Source organism: Oculina patagonica, chromosome 4 (assembly GCF_052425735.1).
Source record: "Oculina patagonica isolate OP01 chromosome 4, crgOcupat, whole genome shotgun sequence".
NCBI lineage: Eukaryota > Metazoa > Cnidaria > Anthozoa > Scleractinia > Oculinidae > Oculina > Oculina patagonica.
In genome coordinates this window covers 38185389-38204394 of record NC_135761.1, presented here as the reverse complement: position 1 = coordinate 38204394, position 19006 = coordinate 38185389, and the positions used below count along the sequence as shown (strand labels likewise).

General features: G+C 37.9%; 1 pseudogene; it reads right to left on the bottom strand.

Moving 5' to 3' along the window:
• Nucleotides 1-15786: 15786 nt before the first annotated feature.
• Nucleotides 15787-18748, bottom strand: LOC144648424 (uncharacterized; annotated as a pseudogene).
• Nucleotides 18749-19006: the final 258 nt, after the last annotated feature.

Below are 19006 nucleotides of genomic sequence, written 5' to 3'. Positions count from 1 at the left end.
GACCAGTGAATATAAGAAGAAGAGCTTCTGCAGCAGCGTTTTCCTCTTGGGTATATGAGCATTCAGCAAGAAAGGGCTTTTTGGTATCTGAAGTGGATGCTGGTAAATGAGATGCGGTGGTCTCATACAGTTCAGAGACTGATGCAGGCGAGGCAGGATCTGTGACATCAGAAGGTGATGCAGATTCAAAGGGTAGGTTCCATGAATATGTCTTGTGATGTCAACGAAGTACATGTGGTAAGATCTTCAGGATCCAACCCACTGTCAAGTGATCCAGATGGAGGTAACACAAATGGCAGTAGTTTCCTGGGTACACACATTTCATCTCAGGGGCAATAGCACACATCCACTAATGGAGTTCATCTCTAAGTGGAATTCTTTGCACTGAGTCAGGACCGCTTTCAGCACGCAGAATAAATTCACAATTTTCCTCAACCAGCTACAAGATGGCAGCACTTTTCGATGGGTGGCAGGTTATGGGTGGAGTAAATGAGTCATCAAAAAGTTCAATTTGAATATTTAAATGTTATATTCAGAAATTGGCCTACGATGATGGACCGATCAAATATTATCACAATATCAAGTAAAAGTACATTACAAAAACAATCAAATACATGTAGTATCACAATATCAAGTGAAATTAAACTACAAAATCTTAAAATCATTAAGTATTCAGATAGCAAGCGGCAATACAAGCTGTGTCTTTCTGAGATATGTATTTTGCCACATCAACATTCGCAAACGCTATGGACCAATCAAATAGTATGAAAATCTTTAAATTATGAAGTGTTCAGATAGCAAGTGGTGCCGCAAGCCGTGTCCTTTCAACAAAATGTCTGATATTACTACATCGCCATTCACAACTGTCTTTATTAGTGTTCCTTTATAATTAAAAAAACTAACAGCTATTTCAAATCTAAGGTTAAAATAAGACTTTAATGGTAGTGTGTTTAGAAGAGAGGAACTGCACAGGTCTCTTGGTGTAAGGAAACCAATCCAGACAATGGAACTTGATATGATTGTGTATTGTTGGAGTGTACCGAGTTGGTGAGCGACAGCCAAGGTGTGGACACAAATGCCCATGTCTTGGAACCCAAAGCATTCTGAACAGGCCAGTTTGTTACCTTTGATCTCAAGGGTATATGATACAGACCTGCTCAGTGATATGACGATATGCTTTTCCTTACAGTACGGAAAAGGAACAATTCCTTATAGGCATAAAATTTGAGAGGCATTGGACCAAGACCCTCTCAAAAAGTAAAAAGAAAAAAATTGACAAAAAGTCAATAAGGTCACACAATGAGAGAGATTTCTTTTTTTTTTTCACCCGTCACAAGTAATCCGCCACCCGTTACTAGTTACCTGCCACCTGTTACCCGCCACTCGCTACCCGTGGAAAAGTGCTGCTGGTCACGAGAAGGATCTGCTGGCATTGGTAGTAATATGCGTGAGAGAGCTTAAGCATCAACTTGCCATTTTCTACTTTGATGCATTGCCTGCTGAGAACACTTTTTGGAACTGGGGAAGTAGGCGATGTGACTGCCTTCACACTGTACTGCTTCAAGATTTTCATCTTGATAACAATGTCATTTAAAACGAGACCATGTCCATTCAACATTTTGGCCCAGATTACTTGAACTTAACCATTCCAAATCAGTTACTTAAATAACACAGGGTATGTTTTGAATGTGAGAATAATCATATGGAAAAAAACTTTATAAAACCTTTTGTATATAGAACTTGAGCAAGTAGTTCAGTTCATAAGAAATTATGCCATCTACAAAGGTATGCATGATATCTTGACAAAACTGTTCACAGACGTTATAACAAGTCGCTTCCTTCCAACCCAGACCGACTATTCATCTCTACAAAACTTGTCATGCAATGGCGACAGTTTTTCCATGCTAACCCGACACTTTCTTTGAAAGCTCCTGCTAGGTGGCTGGCAGGAGTGACAGCAAGTAAAGCCAAAACTGCACCTCGAAGTTTCAGTTGCCCACCCAAACTCAAAACGGGTATCGCCTGTTGGAACCTATAGTTTCTTAATCCCTGACAAGTGCCCTGGAGGTTTTATAATCTGCAAGTCAGCAAGCCATGCGAGTTACAGTGCAAGTAATGGGAGCCACACAAACCACTCAAGGCTGCTTTTTACATCTGTTGCACCGCACGGACTAAAAAATCCAATTTTTTAAAGTTTATATGCTATAAGCGTAACAAAAATTTGTTTCACATATAAACTGTTATACAGATCATATTATGGCAATTAAAGATCCAAAACATGAACGCCTTTTTTAGTAATAGTCGCTGTACGAGTTACAACATGATTTTTTCCAGACATAACATTGTCATTTCTGCTTAGCAATGTCTGCCGTTTTGCCTCGCAATGGTACTTATACCACTTGACTACTTACCTCTAGGGGAAGATGTGGCCTATTTGTCAGTACTGCTTGTGTTGGTCTGGGCCAGCTATAACAAATAAGAAGATTAGGTCCAGCATTGTTTGGTTAAAGGTGATTATGAGTTTTAACTTTTAGGTTATCTTTCTTGATGATAAAATGTGAAAAAGTCAAATGACATTTTGTAGATCATGGCCATTGGTGATCAAAAGGATAAAATTGTACATATGTAACAAACTGACGGGTTGTTTTTTGTTGTATAGCTGCTGGTATATTGAGTATTGCAAGGCCTCCTTCTGCTGCAGCTTTTACCACTTCATCCTTGCACTGTTTCTTTTTCTTCAGAATATCAACTGCATCGACGGAGAGCTCCATGTATTCATTGCAATCTATATGTGACTGTCTGTCATCTACCACCTTGTTTACTTTGCCCTGTAGGGCATCATTGACAGACATTGCATTACACTTAGCAGTATAATCTTTTCTTTGCTGTTTGCTTCAATAAAACCAGGCGTCCACTGGTACAATCAAATGTTCCACCACTTTTTTTAATGTGTATTCTTCGCTCAAATCACAAAGTGCCAACTGCAACTCGCCGTCTCTCTCTCATGTTCTTCCTGCCTTCAAGGTCATGGTTTTGCTGACCATCTCCTGTTTGTCTTCTAGGTACTTTGAAAACTGCAAAACACAGCCTTCCTGTTTCTCAAGCAACTTCGCTTCATTTTCATCTAGATGGCTTTTGCAATTTCGAAGCCTTTTCTTCACATCATTTTTGTCTTCAGCATCTACCACACCTTTGCGTTTGTTGAAAACACCGAAGACCTTTTTGAGGAAGAATCTTTTCTTATTCCCCCTTTTTATACCGATAGCATTGAGCTTTTGTTTGCAGTTTCATTCAATTGCTTCACGCATCTTAGATGACATGCCTTGGGAAGCTCTGTTTTCCAGGCTTTGTCAAGGGCGTCTTCACCGTCAGTTATGTGGCCTTTACAATTTTCCAAACCTTTACATTTTGTTACATATGTTGACGCCAACCCTTTGTAGGTTTGAAAATCTTTTTTGTGGTGTATTAAAGTGGAGCCCAAAAAACAGGGTTCTTTCCAGTTCTTTAAAATGTCAAGAATAAGTGTTAGTACACTACAGGGGTTACCTTGAACTGGCCCATGTTAAAAGTTGGGTCAATAAAAATGGGGTGGCTTAGCTTCTCTGAGGAGGTGAACCGTCCCAGATCATTGCACATCACCTTTGTACCCAACACCCACAGATCAGTTCGCACATCTTTATGTCTCAAGACAATTTGTTTTTCACACTTTCTTGCATAGATTAGCAAATCATCTACCGGATCATTTTGATTTTCAGCTCTAAATTGCAAGTCGTACACCTGCTTCCTTGAGCATGGTAATGCCTTTGGTTGCCTGGCCTCACTGGAACCTCCCGCTTGGTCACAAACCAACTTGTATGCCTGCGATGGTGCATTGCTGACTACCTTTTGTTTTAAAGCCTGCAGAGTGCTTTTTGCTTTCAGGTTGAAGGGCGCCTTTGAGCTTTTACAACTGTTTCCATGGAGACCGACTTCAAGTTCTTCTTTCTCCTCTCCTGAATTGATATGGTACTGCAACAAGGCGACGCCATTGACTAGTTTATAACTGGAATCTCTAAACATTGTGCAAAATGTTAAAATACTTCTCCATGTGACTGTCAGTTCATGAAACCACCACTCAATCTAAAACATGTTTAAAGGGAAGGAGATTAAGACAAAGTTCAATAACTTTGGGTTATTAACTACTGTTCACAGAATATCCCTTTGTCTGGTTATTTATGGATCCACTTTCTAAAATGCAGTAAGTATTAAGAGGCATGTTTTCCCAATGAAATGGTCTTAAAAAGACTTATGTCAAACTTGCCAAAAACAATGAACTCTTCAAAGGAAAGAGGAACTAACCTTTCCAACAACAGTAGAAGAAAAAACAAACAATCCTGCACTTGACAGCATCTGTTGGCCCTCAAGAAGTGAGAAAGAGCATACAAACAGCGAATCGCTGTGCGACATTCCTGCCCCACCCCCTGAAATCTTTCACATCAGCTCGTCTGCAGATGTTTTACTCAGCTGCAATAGCAACAACAACATTTGTTAAATGAGGGCTGTTAATGAACTGTGTGCAGGGGCAAATACATTTATATTACCTCAATTCTTCTATTTTTTTCCAAACTGAGCACATTCTGAGACTAGTGTTAAAACGAAAAAAAAATTATCTATAGTGTGAATAGCTATGTCTTTGTCTGCCTCATATTAGATTTTAGCAAATGAGTTGCTCCATTATAGGTTTAAAATAAAAAGCTAACGCAACTTGATAGGGTTTGAAATCCTCCAGTCCCTGAACTGACTGAATGGTAAGTTTCCTGTTACCGATTGATTAGAAAACAGCACTCTGTGATTTGTCAATTCCTCTAGTGTGCCATAACAGAAGCGGATGGATTTTTTAATTTAAAGTTTGCCAGCAAGTTATAATTTTTAAAATGCACAAATTTAAACTTAATGCCTTCTTCCTCTTTCTAAAAGCGCTCTTTTAAAATTGCGCATCTGTTATGACATACTACAGTATTTTTAGTTAACTTCTCTGCAGTGGCTGGTCATGAAGTTCTGTATCCGTGCTAAATTCTCTGCCACAAAATTGTCGGAAAAGTCCAAACTGAGATTGGCTTTACGGGCCAGTTAAGACAAGAAGGGCTTTCGAGAAACGGGCCATGGTCTCCTTATGTAGCAGTATGGATTGAAGTACAGCCACGGCTGACAGGATTTAGTACCCCTCTGTGGAGATTTATTAATGGGTACTTGCAAATTTACTGCTAAGGATTCACCTGTAAAGCACTTGCATCAGTACGGAGAATGGATAACTCTTAGTTACAACATGCTAATGGTTAACCAGGTGGTAAAGCAGACTTTCTGCGGTTGTTACCCCTACAGGTTTTTTAAACATTTAACATTCTTTTTCCTTTTGCAATAGTTAGAAGCCAATGTCACCCGGTCATTTTAGGCTTTTACCTTGTGAGACAAAGACTTCTTATTCAATTTTTTACTAGATGCCATGCTTTTACTGTGCGTAACAGTTTTTCAATCTGCCTCAATGCACTGATTCTATACCATGAGAATTGATTGTCACCTACCGCTAGCACCCAATGATTCTCATTCAAAAAAATGGGGAAGATCAGCATGTCGCTTTTGTTAAGGCGGTGCAAATCAAAAACCGTGAATAAAATTACAGTTTTTGTAACAGTTTGATTTCTTTGTCCAATTGTTGAGTTTCAGCTTCTAACAATTTAGATAGCCACATAACTCTGGCCCTTATTCTTTTTATTTTAATAACTCTCGCCAGTTTTTCCTGCTTCCTTTCTGCCTTCTATGCGGCGGCCACAAGCGACTGATTGTCGAGAAAGGCTAGTGCCTTTCTGCATCCCTCCTCCTGGTCTAGTGTAAGCTGTGTGTAAACGATTTTTACAATCTATTCACACAAAAGCTTATTGCTATAAAAAATTTTACTTACCGGTTTATAAGTTCCTAGAGTGAGCTCACTGCAAATATGAACAAGAAGCTAAGTGATAACATGTATATACCTTGTCTCATCAGGGACTCGTAAGGTATAGAACTCAACACATTTATTCTTTAAAGTGACAAGATTGCATTGACTCTCCTGGTCAATTGTTCCTCACCATCTTGAGCTAACCTTCTTTGAACATACCTCTTCACTCTCTGAAGCTTTTTCATCCTGCTCATAATTTTTACCTCCAATGAGCCCTGAAAAAGATCAAAAGAAATGGTTAAAAGCCATAGATATCCACACAAGCACAACATTTTCATTAGGACTGGTGAGCTCAGTTAGTAGAGTGCAGCAGTTCCAATAACTAAACCAAAAGTCATGTCCCTTCCCTGTCAAGTCAATTGCAGAACATACAGATGACTGATAAGGTAAAATAAAAATGGGGCAAACAAAAGACATAACCAGTCACTACAGATCTCAAGGATCTTCCGGTCACCCATACATAGGTACTGTTTGACAATGAGTCTGGCAACATGAATTCGCTCTGCCTTGCTGGGATGTCTTGTATAGTTAAGAATGGCAGTACACACATCCCTGATAAACTCATTCTGTATGTTATTTGTTAGTTGCCCAGGCTTTAGTCCATCCTCCACTGATGCCAAAAACTTCAAAGCAATGTTTGCTGTCTTATACTGATGCATTTAATCCAAATATACAGCTTTACCTTTGCGAGACGTTTTCTTTATACAAGAAAACATAACTGTGTTTTTGAAACTTGTACATGTATACTCTTCATGGTGTATTAATTGCAAGTGTACATATCAAGCTTCACTTTTAAACAGGGGAAATGAAGAGATTTGAAGAGGGGACCTCATTAACTTATTAGCAACTGACAGAGAAACCAGGAGAATCGGTTTAGTATGTGAGAAGGTTGACAGCAATTCCACGTACTTCCTTAGATTCTGTATAGAAGCAGAGTCCTCTCAAATTCCTTCCAATATTTAAAAAATTACATGCTTTGTATCCCTTGTCTGGTGTTGGCCACATGCAGTATATCTGTGATTGCTTCTCTTCGGTGGCCAAGCTAGTAAAGTTGTGGATGGAGACACTTTTTTTGCTAATTGATGGTCGTTAAGAAGATCTTCAACTAGCCTCTTTTAAAAGTGAGTCATAGTCATCTTGGTCACCCTTAGAAGCATCTTGGCAAGGAATTTGTAAGACTTCATCATTCTAGTTTTGTACATCTGGGTTCCACATCTTGCCAAGTGTGACTACCTCGCCAGAATTTGTTAATCGTGGCTGCAGGTAACGCAATCTTCTTGCTTCATCACTTGCTTTGTTGACAGGGAAGCCTCTGTAATGTTGAGCTGCATTATCAATCACTTTTAGATTGATTCCCACATCTAGTCTTACTTCCTTGCCGTGTTTTGGTGCTGTTGTTTCACTAGCAAAGCCAAACATGTCAGCTAGTAGGGAAAAGTTGGCGGATCAAAGCTTGTTCTTGTCTTTGATCAATGCTAAATAATGATTATTATTTTTCTTTAACAACTTGGATGTAAGATTGCATAGAACCATTACCTGTGCTGGCTTTGTCTTGAATATTCCCATTGTGAATAGCCGCATTAGATCGATAATAAGTTTCTCCTCCTCACAGCTGAGACTCAAATCCATTAAACATTTCTCCCACTCCCCTCCAGAAAGCTTTACACAAGTCAGCTCCTTGATATGCCTTTCTGCTTCTTTCCTATGGCGTGATTGGATTTTGTTTTAAAAGTGTTATTTATTCCTAGAGTCTTGGCATAACGTTGATTAAATCCACAAACTCCTATCCTGTGTTTCATTCCACTTAAGTTTCCCTTTTCTCAATGTTAGGACATCTTTCAAGTCCCGTTCCTGCTTAGCGGAGTTGGTACATGTAAAAGGATTCTCGCCATCCGGTTATGCTTCACCTGAACAAGGTGGGTCAATGCTCTTTATGCTGCCATTAATTTGCACACTTCTTCCATAAACATTAATGTTACAAGTCAGGGGGATGTACACTGACTGGTAGCTGCCATTAGCCTTTTCGATCAGATGTCTGGCAACAACAACAGGATGTTTCTCGCTCCACCGTTTATACTCACTGCAGCCTTTGAGTCCTTCAATCGTGTTGTAGCAGCTTACAGCACCCGAACATAGCTGCTGTAAGAACATCGATTTTGCTGTACAGCGTCAAATTTGTTGGTCTCCTGAGAATTGTTTAATGACCTCCGTAACCCAGTAATGGCAACAAACGTGAGACCTGCAACAAACTCTTTAGAGCAGTCTAATACTTCAGTGGGAAGAGTCAATCCTTGCGATTTGTGACATGTTATGGCGAACATCAATGCCACTGGAAACTGCATCCCAGAACCCACCACCTTCAACAAGATAATTAAAACCTAACCCAAACATATATATAATTTGAAAAAAAATTGCATTTATGAGCAATTGGTTAAAAGTAAAGTGGAAATGGTAATTTATGTATTGTGTATTGAATTTTCTCCATGCATCCGTTTTATCTTCAGGTTGTTTTAGTAGTTTCATAGCTTAGAATGTAAATTGTTGTTTTTTCATTTTTAATTTGTACAATTGTAAAATGCTTAAAATACGGGTACTAAGGAATGTTTATGTTTTCCTTAACACCCTGTCCAAGGTTGAGGTATTCATGATTTGCAGCAACGTGGATGATCAACTAAGGGCAATATTCAAGAACACCCCCCATTTCAAAAAGTCGTGTTTGGGGGGGCATTTAGTACGCAACAGATGGTTAAGATGACAATTGCGCATATGGCTTTCTAAAGCGTTAGAAAGACAAAAATGTGACAGCACGTAAGGTTTTGAGTTAAATCTTAACTTTTCAATGATAGTAAGAGATATTTTTTGCAACTTTATTTCAAATCTGTACAAGCTCATATAGTACATTCGCACAAACTCTCATAGTATGCTTTGGTTACCTGTAGCTATACTTCATTAAAGCGGGCACACTATCAGGAAAACGAATGGTGTATATAGCTACAAAAGTTTGAAATGCAGACGTCCAATGATCTATTGTATTTATAAGCTTTGTTTGCTGGACGAGCTCGAGACTAACGACCGGCTGCGGCTTTAACGGTAAAGTCATATTTTGGTTCGCCCGGAAGAGAAACGCAAAGAATACAGAGAGCAACATATTCATTGGTCCAAATTTTGTTCTGTATTATTTTGGGCACCCTACTAGCTAAAGAGACAGAAATAAACTTATGTACTTGTTGTGAAATGACCCCAGAATTAGTCAGTCCTTTGATTACTGCAACCGAAATCGCTGACGTTAACGCAGGGATGAAAATGTCCTGTCCCACAGGTTTGGCTTGTGATGCTTTAGATCTGAGTGCCAAACTAGAAGATTGTCCTCGAGCCACCAACTGACCACGTTCCCAACGGCTTGGATGGGCTGCCTCTGGGTCATTGATGGCCTGAACTGTCTTGTGCGTTTAGAAGCGGAAGAAGCCGAGTGCTTGGAGCCTCGTTTCTTAGAACCTGCTTTTTGGCTCTGGGTGCTGGGAACATCGCAACGTTTTCCACGAGTCATCATTCTGGTTTGGGGGAATGAAGCAGACAAAAAATGAACTAAATTTGGGCCAAATGCAGAAAAACAGCCACTTAAAATGGAATAAATTCAGGCATTAAAAAATGAAATGGCTCCCAGGAGGTGCAGTCAATAAATCCACAAGACATTTACTAAATAAAATGTAAACAGAAAATAAAGGCACACACAAAATAACAAAATTGGCAACATATTTGGCACACTCAAAAGAGTGAGATGCTGCTGGGAAAATGCTATACTGCCAGAGATCGATACAAAGGAGCCTTTTGTAAAACAGTAAAAACAAGCGCACTATAAAAGCGCAAATGCAAATGCCGAGAAGATGCGACGAGTTTGATGCTGTCAGTTAGTTGTATAGTTAAGTACAATTATTCGTGGAAAATGGAAAACTGCACAACAATCAGAAAAAAGGGGCAAAATATTAGGCCACCTCAAGATTGTTGCCGATAATAACTAAAATGCACTGTTGAAAACCATCAAGTATCACTGTAAATTCAGGCAGAAAGATGTTCTTTGTTGGGATCACTGTCCTCCCCAGATGTGACCCTTTTCAAGGTGCACAGAATGGCGCCGTAGCATAGTTAGCTTGAAAATTGAGGTGATTACAGGTTTTCAGCAACAAAGTTGCCATAGGTTTCCTCGGCAATGGGTGGAAGAGCATTTGGAGGCCCATTTCCTTTAAGTGCATTGACACATTCTTCCATCAGTTCTTTTAATAATAATAAAGTTTTTTTTGGTGAATTTAAAAAAACTCAATGCGCTAACATTACTATTTAAAAAATAGGTTACTGGTAGATAAAACTAATATAATGTAATAATTTTCCAAGACACTAAAAGATAAAATAAATCAAAAACTACTTAATACCACTTGCTTTACCAATAAGTGGTTGTTTGCTTTTGTTTTTGTTTGCACCTTTGGTTTACCAGCTGGAGGAACTGTGAAAGTTCATTGTCACTGGACAAGGTAAAGGTGTTTCTTTTTTGCATTCGTGCAAGGTACAAGAAACTGGAGCTGCTTCCTGTATCTCTGTGTACGCTTGAATAAGTCGTCTATGGTGCCGATAGCTGCCATTCAATTTTTCTCATTGTTTTCTAGAAATTCAAAAACGGAAAGAAAACAAATGGTAATTTAAAAGAAATGAAAACGTAAAACAAAAGTGAAAATGTTAACATTTTAAATAATTGCATTTTCGATTGAAAATGGAAGAGTAACCAGGATTCATAATTACGTAAAATGTTTTTGAAACGTTCTCTGGTTAAAAATTTGTTTAAAAAATATAAGCTTTCGGCTGCCAAACTGCAGCCTTTAACGAATGATAAAAATGGCGCGAATGAATAAATATATAGGGTAAAAATGTGTGAAAAAATTACAGAATAAAAATGCGTAAAAAGATGACAAGAAAAATAGTGAGAATTTGATAATAAAAGAGAACTATTTTAAAAGAATAGAATATTGTGGTGAGGGGAGAGGGTGAGGGGAGGTGGAATTACTTAATTAAAAAAACAATGCCTAAAAGAGAAAAGAAATTTCTAACCTGCAATGATAAACAAGTGATGTATAGAAGATACTGCATGGTCATGCACGATACAGTTCCATGATATAATTTATTTATTACGTGGAAACGAAATTGTCATGCATCCTATTTTTCTTAAGTGGTTGACGTCTTGGCTGATCATGAGAAAAAAGTTAAAAAATGCCAAGAACGAGGAATGAAAAGCGCTAGAAAATTACCATATTCCAACGTCGAGCCTCGCTCTATATTTTCATTTTATTTTTTGTTTTTAAGTCACATTAGTATATGTACATGTATACCTACTTCTAACGGTTTAGATGTTGTATATGGGAAATTTATAACATGAACTTTCATAAAACAACAAAAAGGTCTTGGCAAAAGTCTCTTCTGTGGGGGAAGCATGGACAAAATATTGAACTACCCATTATATTATTACAAGTTAGATAACATCGTGAAGTATTGTTTCAAATCTTTCTTAGGTTCTAAATCCTCTTTCTAAGCGTCATTGCAAAAATTAGATATTTAGTTGAGAAATCGAAAATGAGGAAGAACAAAACATTACTCTGATTGAAAAAAAAATTGAAAATGTTTGTAAAAATGTTCGTTGTAAATCATGTTCTAATTATGTGTGTAAAATATATACACCTAACTGCAATAAGGTTGTCATAGAAAAAGGAAAAAGTCAAATTAATTAAGCACATGCATGAAATGTATTCTTACAAATGGCCTCAAAATGCCTCAAAATACTTATTAATTAATTTATTTTGTTACAGCACAAAAAAGTGGACTCAAAATGTGCAGATAAAAATTCATGAGTTTTCTGTAAATGGTCTCAGTTATGAAACTATGGTAATTAATTCCTATTTACCTTTTTTCTATGACAACGTTATTGCAATTAGGTGTACATTCATTGCAACTGTGTCGAGAAAAATAGTTATATCTGTTATGGATATGTATTGTATTACAGCGCGACATTGGGTCACATGAATCTGACGTACACAACTTGCTAATCGTGATTTTGCATTCACTCTAATTGGGTGAGGATTGATATTGAATCAATGTGGAACGTAAAGAGCTTGTGAATTCTTCTATGAAACCAGCGAAAACGCCCTACAGTGTTGCCTTCTCTCACAATTTCCTTGTAAACATTCAAATATTATTCCTTAAATTTGACATACTTTGAAAGTAGCAAGTTGGGAAGCATTCCAGCTGTACTCAGGGAGGATTGGTATTTATCTAAAGAACTTGTGAAAAGGGTAGCCAGACTGTCCATTTGATGCACTGGTATGTAATGTAAATACAATGTAAACTTTAATAGTCAGCTCCCCACAGGGCTTTTCAGTAACTATTTACAAATTACAGAATTAAGGGATGAGATCGGACATCAGCATATAAGGCGCCTATGGCAGCCGCTATCCGTCCATGTGTATGATCTCACCCCACCACCAACCCATGGAATAGAAACAGACCACAACACCGGGAACTTCATGCCCTACTCTTTGCGATGAGTGTGTGGGTTTATTAACGTCCCCTGCTGGTTATAACACTGAAGATGCAGGAGACAGGGCCTATGGTTTATCGTCCTTATCCGAGAAGACTAGAATGTCTAACCATTTGCAGATGTAATTACAAAGGCAGCACATTCTCTTCACTTATTTTAAGACCCTGAGTGTTGGTCCGGTCTGGGAGTCGAACCCGAGACCTCCCGCATGACAGTCCGGCGCTCTACCACTGAGCCAACCGGTCGGTGTGGGGGCATTGTGCGGGCGGATGGTATATATGTACGTACACTACAATGTATAATTACAGGATGTTGGAGCTATACTCCATCTCCAGATCAAACAGGATGTCTGTTCTACTTTTTCTGCAATCATTTTCTATTTCTTATCAAGTGCTTTTAGATTTTCAGTAACAAAGATTGCCAAAGATTTCCTCGACAGTGGGTGCAGGAGCATTTGGAGGCTCATTTACTTAAAGTGCATTGATCCACTCTTTCCTCAGTTCTTGGTTTACTGTTGCTTTTGTTTGCCTCTTTCGTTTTCCAGCTGGAGGAACTGCAGCTGCATCATCCCAGAGGAGAGTTAGGATGAAGATGGCAAAAGTCTTTATCGCTTTTAACATGATTTAGACTGAGAGGAGGTGGTCAGTGTTTTAAGAGAAAATTGCACATTCTGTTAGAGCAAGACCTCATTAAGACCCAAATAATTAATCTGACAGGTAACTACACATATTTCATGTTTGTTGTCAATCAATCAATAAATCTATCATTTTTTTTAAAGTCATGACGCGGGATGAGGTTGCCGTCTTTATCCAAGCTGGAGGCTCCTGTAAAAAGCACAGGACAATAATTAAAATTTAGTATAAAAACAGTGAGAACTAGTATAAGAAATAATAAAAATAATTAATTGTGCTGTTAGTAAGGAGCTGTATCTCATTACATAAATAATAGACCTTCCATTAATAGCTCTATATAACCTTATTAATTTGCTTACTATATTGCTCATAGACTACTTTTCACAGAATATCTCCTTGTCTATTTATTTATAGATCCACTTAGAAATAACTTAAAGGAATTGTGGAACCACTGGATTTTCATTGGTAAATCCTATGTCGAGTGTTTCTTCAACTGCAGTTTGCCCTACACTATAACAGCCTCATCAACTGGAAAGTTGATTGGTTGCCCAGCAGTTACATAAACCCAGTCTAATTAATACAATGAAACATAAAACCTACCGGGTGATTCCATTGGATTGCCTTGAGGGACAACCTTCTGGACTCCATCCATCATTTAAACTGATTGACTGTAAAGTCCTGTGTGCCTAAAAGCATTCAACCAGTACTTAAAGGCAGCAGCATGGCCTCTAACTACAGGTGGCTTTAGACCACGGCAACATAAAATGCCCAATCTTTTACCTTTTGTTTCTCTCAACATTTCTAAGAAAGGTAAATTTTTATTGATATATACAATGATCACCTTGTGTAAGGGTTGTTGATCAATACCTAAGTCCAGGACATCCGATATGGATGGAAAAGGACACAAGACCTCCCAAAAAACTGTGCCATGGCACAATTTAAAAGAAAAATGTATTGTGGTTACAAAATTGCAAGTAAACTTCGTTATGTTAAATTTGTAAGTAGGCAGGTACTATGATTCAAGAGTATCTGGTACTGGTACCTCGGGCCTGCTTTCTAATGACAACCCTGCCCTCATCTTTTGGTGCTCACATTCACTGATGACCACTACGTTCAGTATATTACTAAGGAGATTATAAGGAGATTCAAACTGTAACTTACATGTAATTGACAAGGAGGGAATGCCAAACCAAAAATCCAAGTAAATTACATGTGTAGAGCAGTACGGTATATAAACAAAATTAATTATAACCTTTCAACAGAGTTTAATTTACAGCTATATCAATAACCGATGGGGACTATTCGAATCGCATGCTGTTAAACTTGTGCGGTGTACCATTTTGATGATCCTCGCTTAATGCGATTTCCGGTTGACAGAAATGACAGCTGGAGAAGGTAATTAAATGTCAGATTACAAAATACAAAATAAACTACCACAAACTATAAGCTAGGGAGCTGTAGAATTCGAAAAAATATCCACCGTTTGTGGGAGCTCTAGCCATCGCTTTCGTTAATCTCGGCGTCGTTCAATTTCATTATCAAAACATTATATTTGATTCCTTTTGAAACAAAATCGTTAAGTTCATTCTTCATGTGCCTGATCAATTGAATTGTCATCCAAATGAACTGATGTTTCTGATCAAACAGCCATCCAATTTGTTGAATTTAATAGCTTGATATAGTGCCCTGAAATACATGAACTACCCGATTATACTAAACTTTAAAAATGGGAAATGGGACTCACCTTTCATATAAGATTTCCACAAAGCCTGGAAGCTCACTACATTGTGTCAGGATTCCTTAATGAGCAAATATGTCCACTGACATCAAAAGGAATGATGGGAAAGATTTTGCACTTCTTCACCCACTAATGTAATAATTACCACTAATGTAATACTAACCACTAATGTAATAAATATCAACCACTTATGCAATAAAATGCTAAGCACTAATGTAATAACTTTATAACCTTTAATGCAAAAAACCCTTAACCACTAGTGTAATAAATTTGTAACCACTAATGTAATAACTTTGTGACCATTGATGTAACAATCTTGCAGTTAAATTTTGATAACCTTCTAGGGAATTCGAAAAAAGGTTGGATTTGTCGGTAGTTTAAGTTAGCCTGGAGGGGAATAAAAAAAGGATCAAGTTAGCAGGAGGTTCAATTTATTGAGGGTTCTTGTTATCAGGATTCAACTGTATTTGATTTATAAGATTTAAAAGATCATATGGCAAAAAAATCGCAAATCACACAAAAAATGTTTCGGTTGTATTCCTCGCCAAAAGGTATCTCACATTTGATTGCCAAACCAACTAAGGGTCTCTTTACACTTTACAATTTTACTTGCCCAGGTTGAATACCAAGTCTACGTGAGGTATAATTCCTCATAGCCGATGCTGTGTCATGGTTTATGTTTCTCTCGTTTCCACTACAAAATTGAAGCAGAACCTCTCTCACTATGGTAATGATCTCCCCACATTGGGGAGGTATCCGGCACCTCCAAATGGTTTCCCCTTCTTTCTTGAACCGTTTAATTGTCATTTGACGCCCAGAAAGCTCACCAGCCTTATGCTTCCTTCTGGGAGTCAGCTTGATTTTACTAGCGAAATCCTCCATCGTCCTCTTTTTTGGAACCAGCAGACTGAGCTGATGTAGGATCAATGCCCTTACACCAGGGCATATGTATATCTTTTTCGTGCTGATCCTGGTCACCTATGTGTCGCCAAAAACTGGAAATGGTAACTACAAAGTAACAGAATACCACTTTTTTTACAAAGCCTGGTCTCACTGAGCTTTGGTGGATTATAATGAAAGAAGAAAATCAACAAACATGGCTACAGGTATTAAAATGCCAACCCAGTGTTCGCGGACATTATTCATGAAAATTGTTAACCCTTGTACAGTATCAACCTGAGTTGCATAAAGGGTTACCAGGCAAAAAGAGTTGACCTCCTGTATCTCCTGTAGCTTTTCAAATTAAATGACAAGTTTTTATCACCAAGACTTTTATTAGAACGTATTAAGAATACTTACAAACTGGAACGTTTCATTGCGAGAGAGAACAATAATCTAAATTACCATTATACGAAGTGGGAGCCTCTGCTTCCTCTATTATCACCTTAGATTTAATGTATCATTAAATCCTTTTTAATTGTCACCCTTTCTTATTCTGATTGTAGTAAGTTAACCAAAAAAATACCTGTATCTGTACCCGCTGTCAGAGGCAGTTTGTTTTTGTTTTTTTGATTTTGTCTTTTCAATTTGTACTTAGTTTAGTCACGTTGTGCAAAGGTTTGTTTAATATTGTAATTCGTTTGTGTCTGTAGTATTGTAATTAGGTTCTTGTATGTATTATTGTCATTGTTATTTCTAAAAAAAGGAGAAGAGTTGACCTTGGTCGGAAAGACTTTCTGGTTAAGCTTACAGAGGATTCACTGTCACCCAAAATGGAATAAATTTTTATTTATTTATTACAATTTATGGCTAAAGCAGATTTATGGCCAAAGCAGATCACCTAAGGTACTAAGTTAAAAAAATACAAAAAAGAAAATGAAATTATAATAGTAATAAATAAGTAAACAAGAAAAATATTTAAAAATTTTGCTGATCCATAAAAAACTTTCTAACTAATGCTTTAAAAGAGTTCGCACTTGTTGCCTCACGAGTGAAATGCGGAAGCGAATTCCATGTTCCCACTACTCTATGAAAATTATTCGCGGCCGTAATTCGGTAAACGTATTTACGTTGATTCCGTCCAGTGTTCTAAATTACCGGAAGACTTTCGCCTTAACCGTAAACGAAATGAATAAAATTATATTTTTGCCATAAAAACAACACTTTAGCGTGCCTTCGCATCGTATTCAGTCAAGCGAAGAGTTAAAATTGCCCTTCACTGTGATTGGTTGCCTGACTAAGGAACTCCAATTCTTTTGTTTTAAGCTTGTCTTGTGATTGGCTAAAAAACGTTGGGTGGCCCCGGTTGAGTTCGTTTCACTGTAATTGTGCTATTAGTAAGCAGCTGTATCTCATTCCTTGATAAATAATAGACCTTCCATTGATAGCTCTATATAAGCTTATTATAATATAGGCATTTTTCAATCTGCTAACTATATTGTGCATAGACTACTTTTCACCGAACATCTCCCTGTCTAGTTATTTATGGATCCACTTAAAAAATAACTTAAAGAGGATTGTAGGACCAGTGGATTTTCATTGGTAAATCCTATGTCGAGTCTTTCTTCAACTGGAGTTTGCCCTACACTATAACAGCCTAATGGTAGTTACTTGGTATTTTATATACTTAACTGTCTCTTTAATTTTTTCAACACTGGTTCTCTGGATGGACTAGACGATCTTGTAATTTGAGACAAAAAGTTGTCGTTGTTGACCTCTTAATCTTTTAGCTGTAACTTGTTTTTGCTAACTTTGCCACTGAATAAGCTAATTATATCATCATTGGGAATTCTCACATTTGCTTCCTCTGAAGCTGGATCGGGTTCTTCCTCACATGAGTCATGATTCAATTGTTATGTAGTAGTTTGCAATTTCTCTGAAACATATGATGAAAACTTCATTCTCTAGAATTGAAGTCGCAGGTGATTCTGGGTACCCATTTTAGAAATGAATCCTAGATAAAACGGGGTTTTGTTATTTCAAAAGTGCAACAGTTTTCAATTGCATGTTCCAGCAGACGATGTTAAAAACTAAAAGATCTGGGGGGCACATACCCAATGAAACATACCATGCATACCCCACTATGGACACAACACTTATCAAATGGAACATGGCTCCACATAGGTTGAAAAGTCCTGAGCAAACTCCTATAATTCGGTCATTCATAGGTACTTAGACCTCTGGATTTCCATAAGGATTACATGTTAAAAGATAAGATGCCAAGGTGTTCTCTAAAATAGTGTATTTTTGACGTTCATGTCCAATCACTTGCTCAGCACGAATTCTGACATGTGCAATCCCCCTTGTCTTATCAACGTCAATAGGGTCTAGTCTTTCCCTTATGTAAATGCTGGAATCACAAGTTGTGTGTGCATTAGGGGATCACCACCATGAATAGTGAAACTCCTGTCAGCCATAACCATATCTCCAGGAAGCAACTTGTCAAGAAAGCCACATTTTCCGTTACGTCTTTTTCCAAGGTCCATCTACCCCAGGCTTCTGAGACAAATGAAATGGAACCTCAAGGGGTGATGCCAGTGATGACCTTCACTGTGTCATGATGTTTGTAAAATCTGAATGTTTGTGCTCTGGACAGGAGGTTTGTTGGTTTTAGACAAAACATTTCAAAGCAGTCAATAATAGCAGTTGTCTTTGTACCAAAGGAAAACTTAAAACACTGAAGCATGGTCCTCCAAAGCTCTTGTCTCTCAGGCCACCTAATTAGTGTGGACAGCCACACGTCCATAATAAATAACCAGTGTGCAAATGTCCTGACAGTGTTGACTGGGACACTCCAAATCTATATGCCAAATCTTGGTGTGGAACAGAAGTCTTAATTTCTTGAGAACCATGCTCATCTCTTGATATAAATTAAGATTCTGATTTCGACGTCTGCAAAAGGTAACATGACTAAAAGTTGCTTCTACCAATTCGTATGTTGTGTAGAATGACATTTTCGTGTTATCATCCCTAAAATGATTTCGATCGAAAAGGCTTGCTTGTCGATAGATGAGTAAATAAGTAGTCAAACTCTTATGTTTGGGTAGAGGCATCAATGCGTGGGCACTCCTTAACAGAAAGAGACGACACATACTGATGTAAATGATCAAAAGCCTCTGTTTGTGTAGAGCAGTTATGGGTTTCTT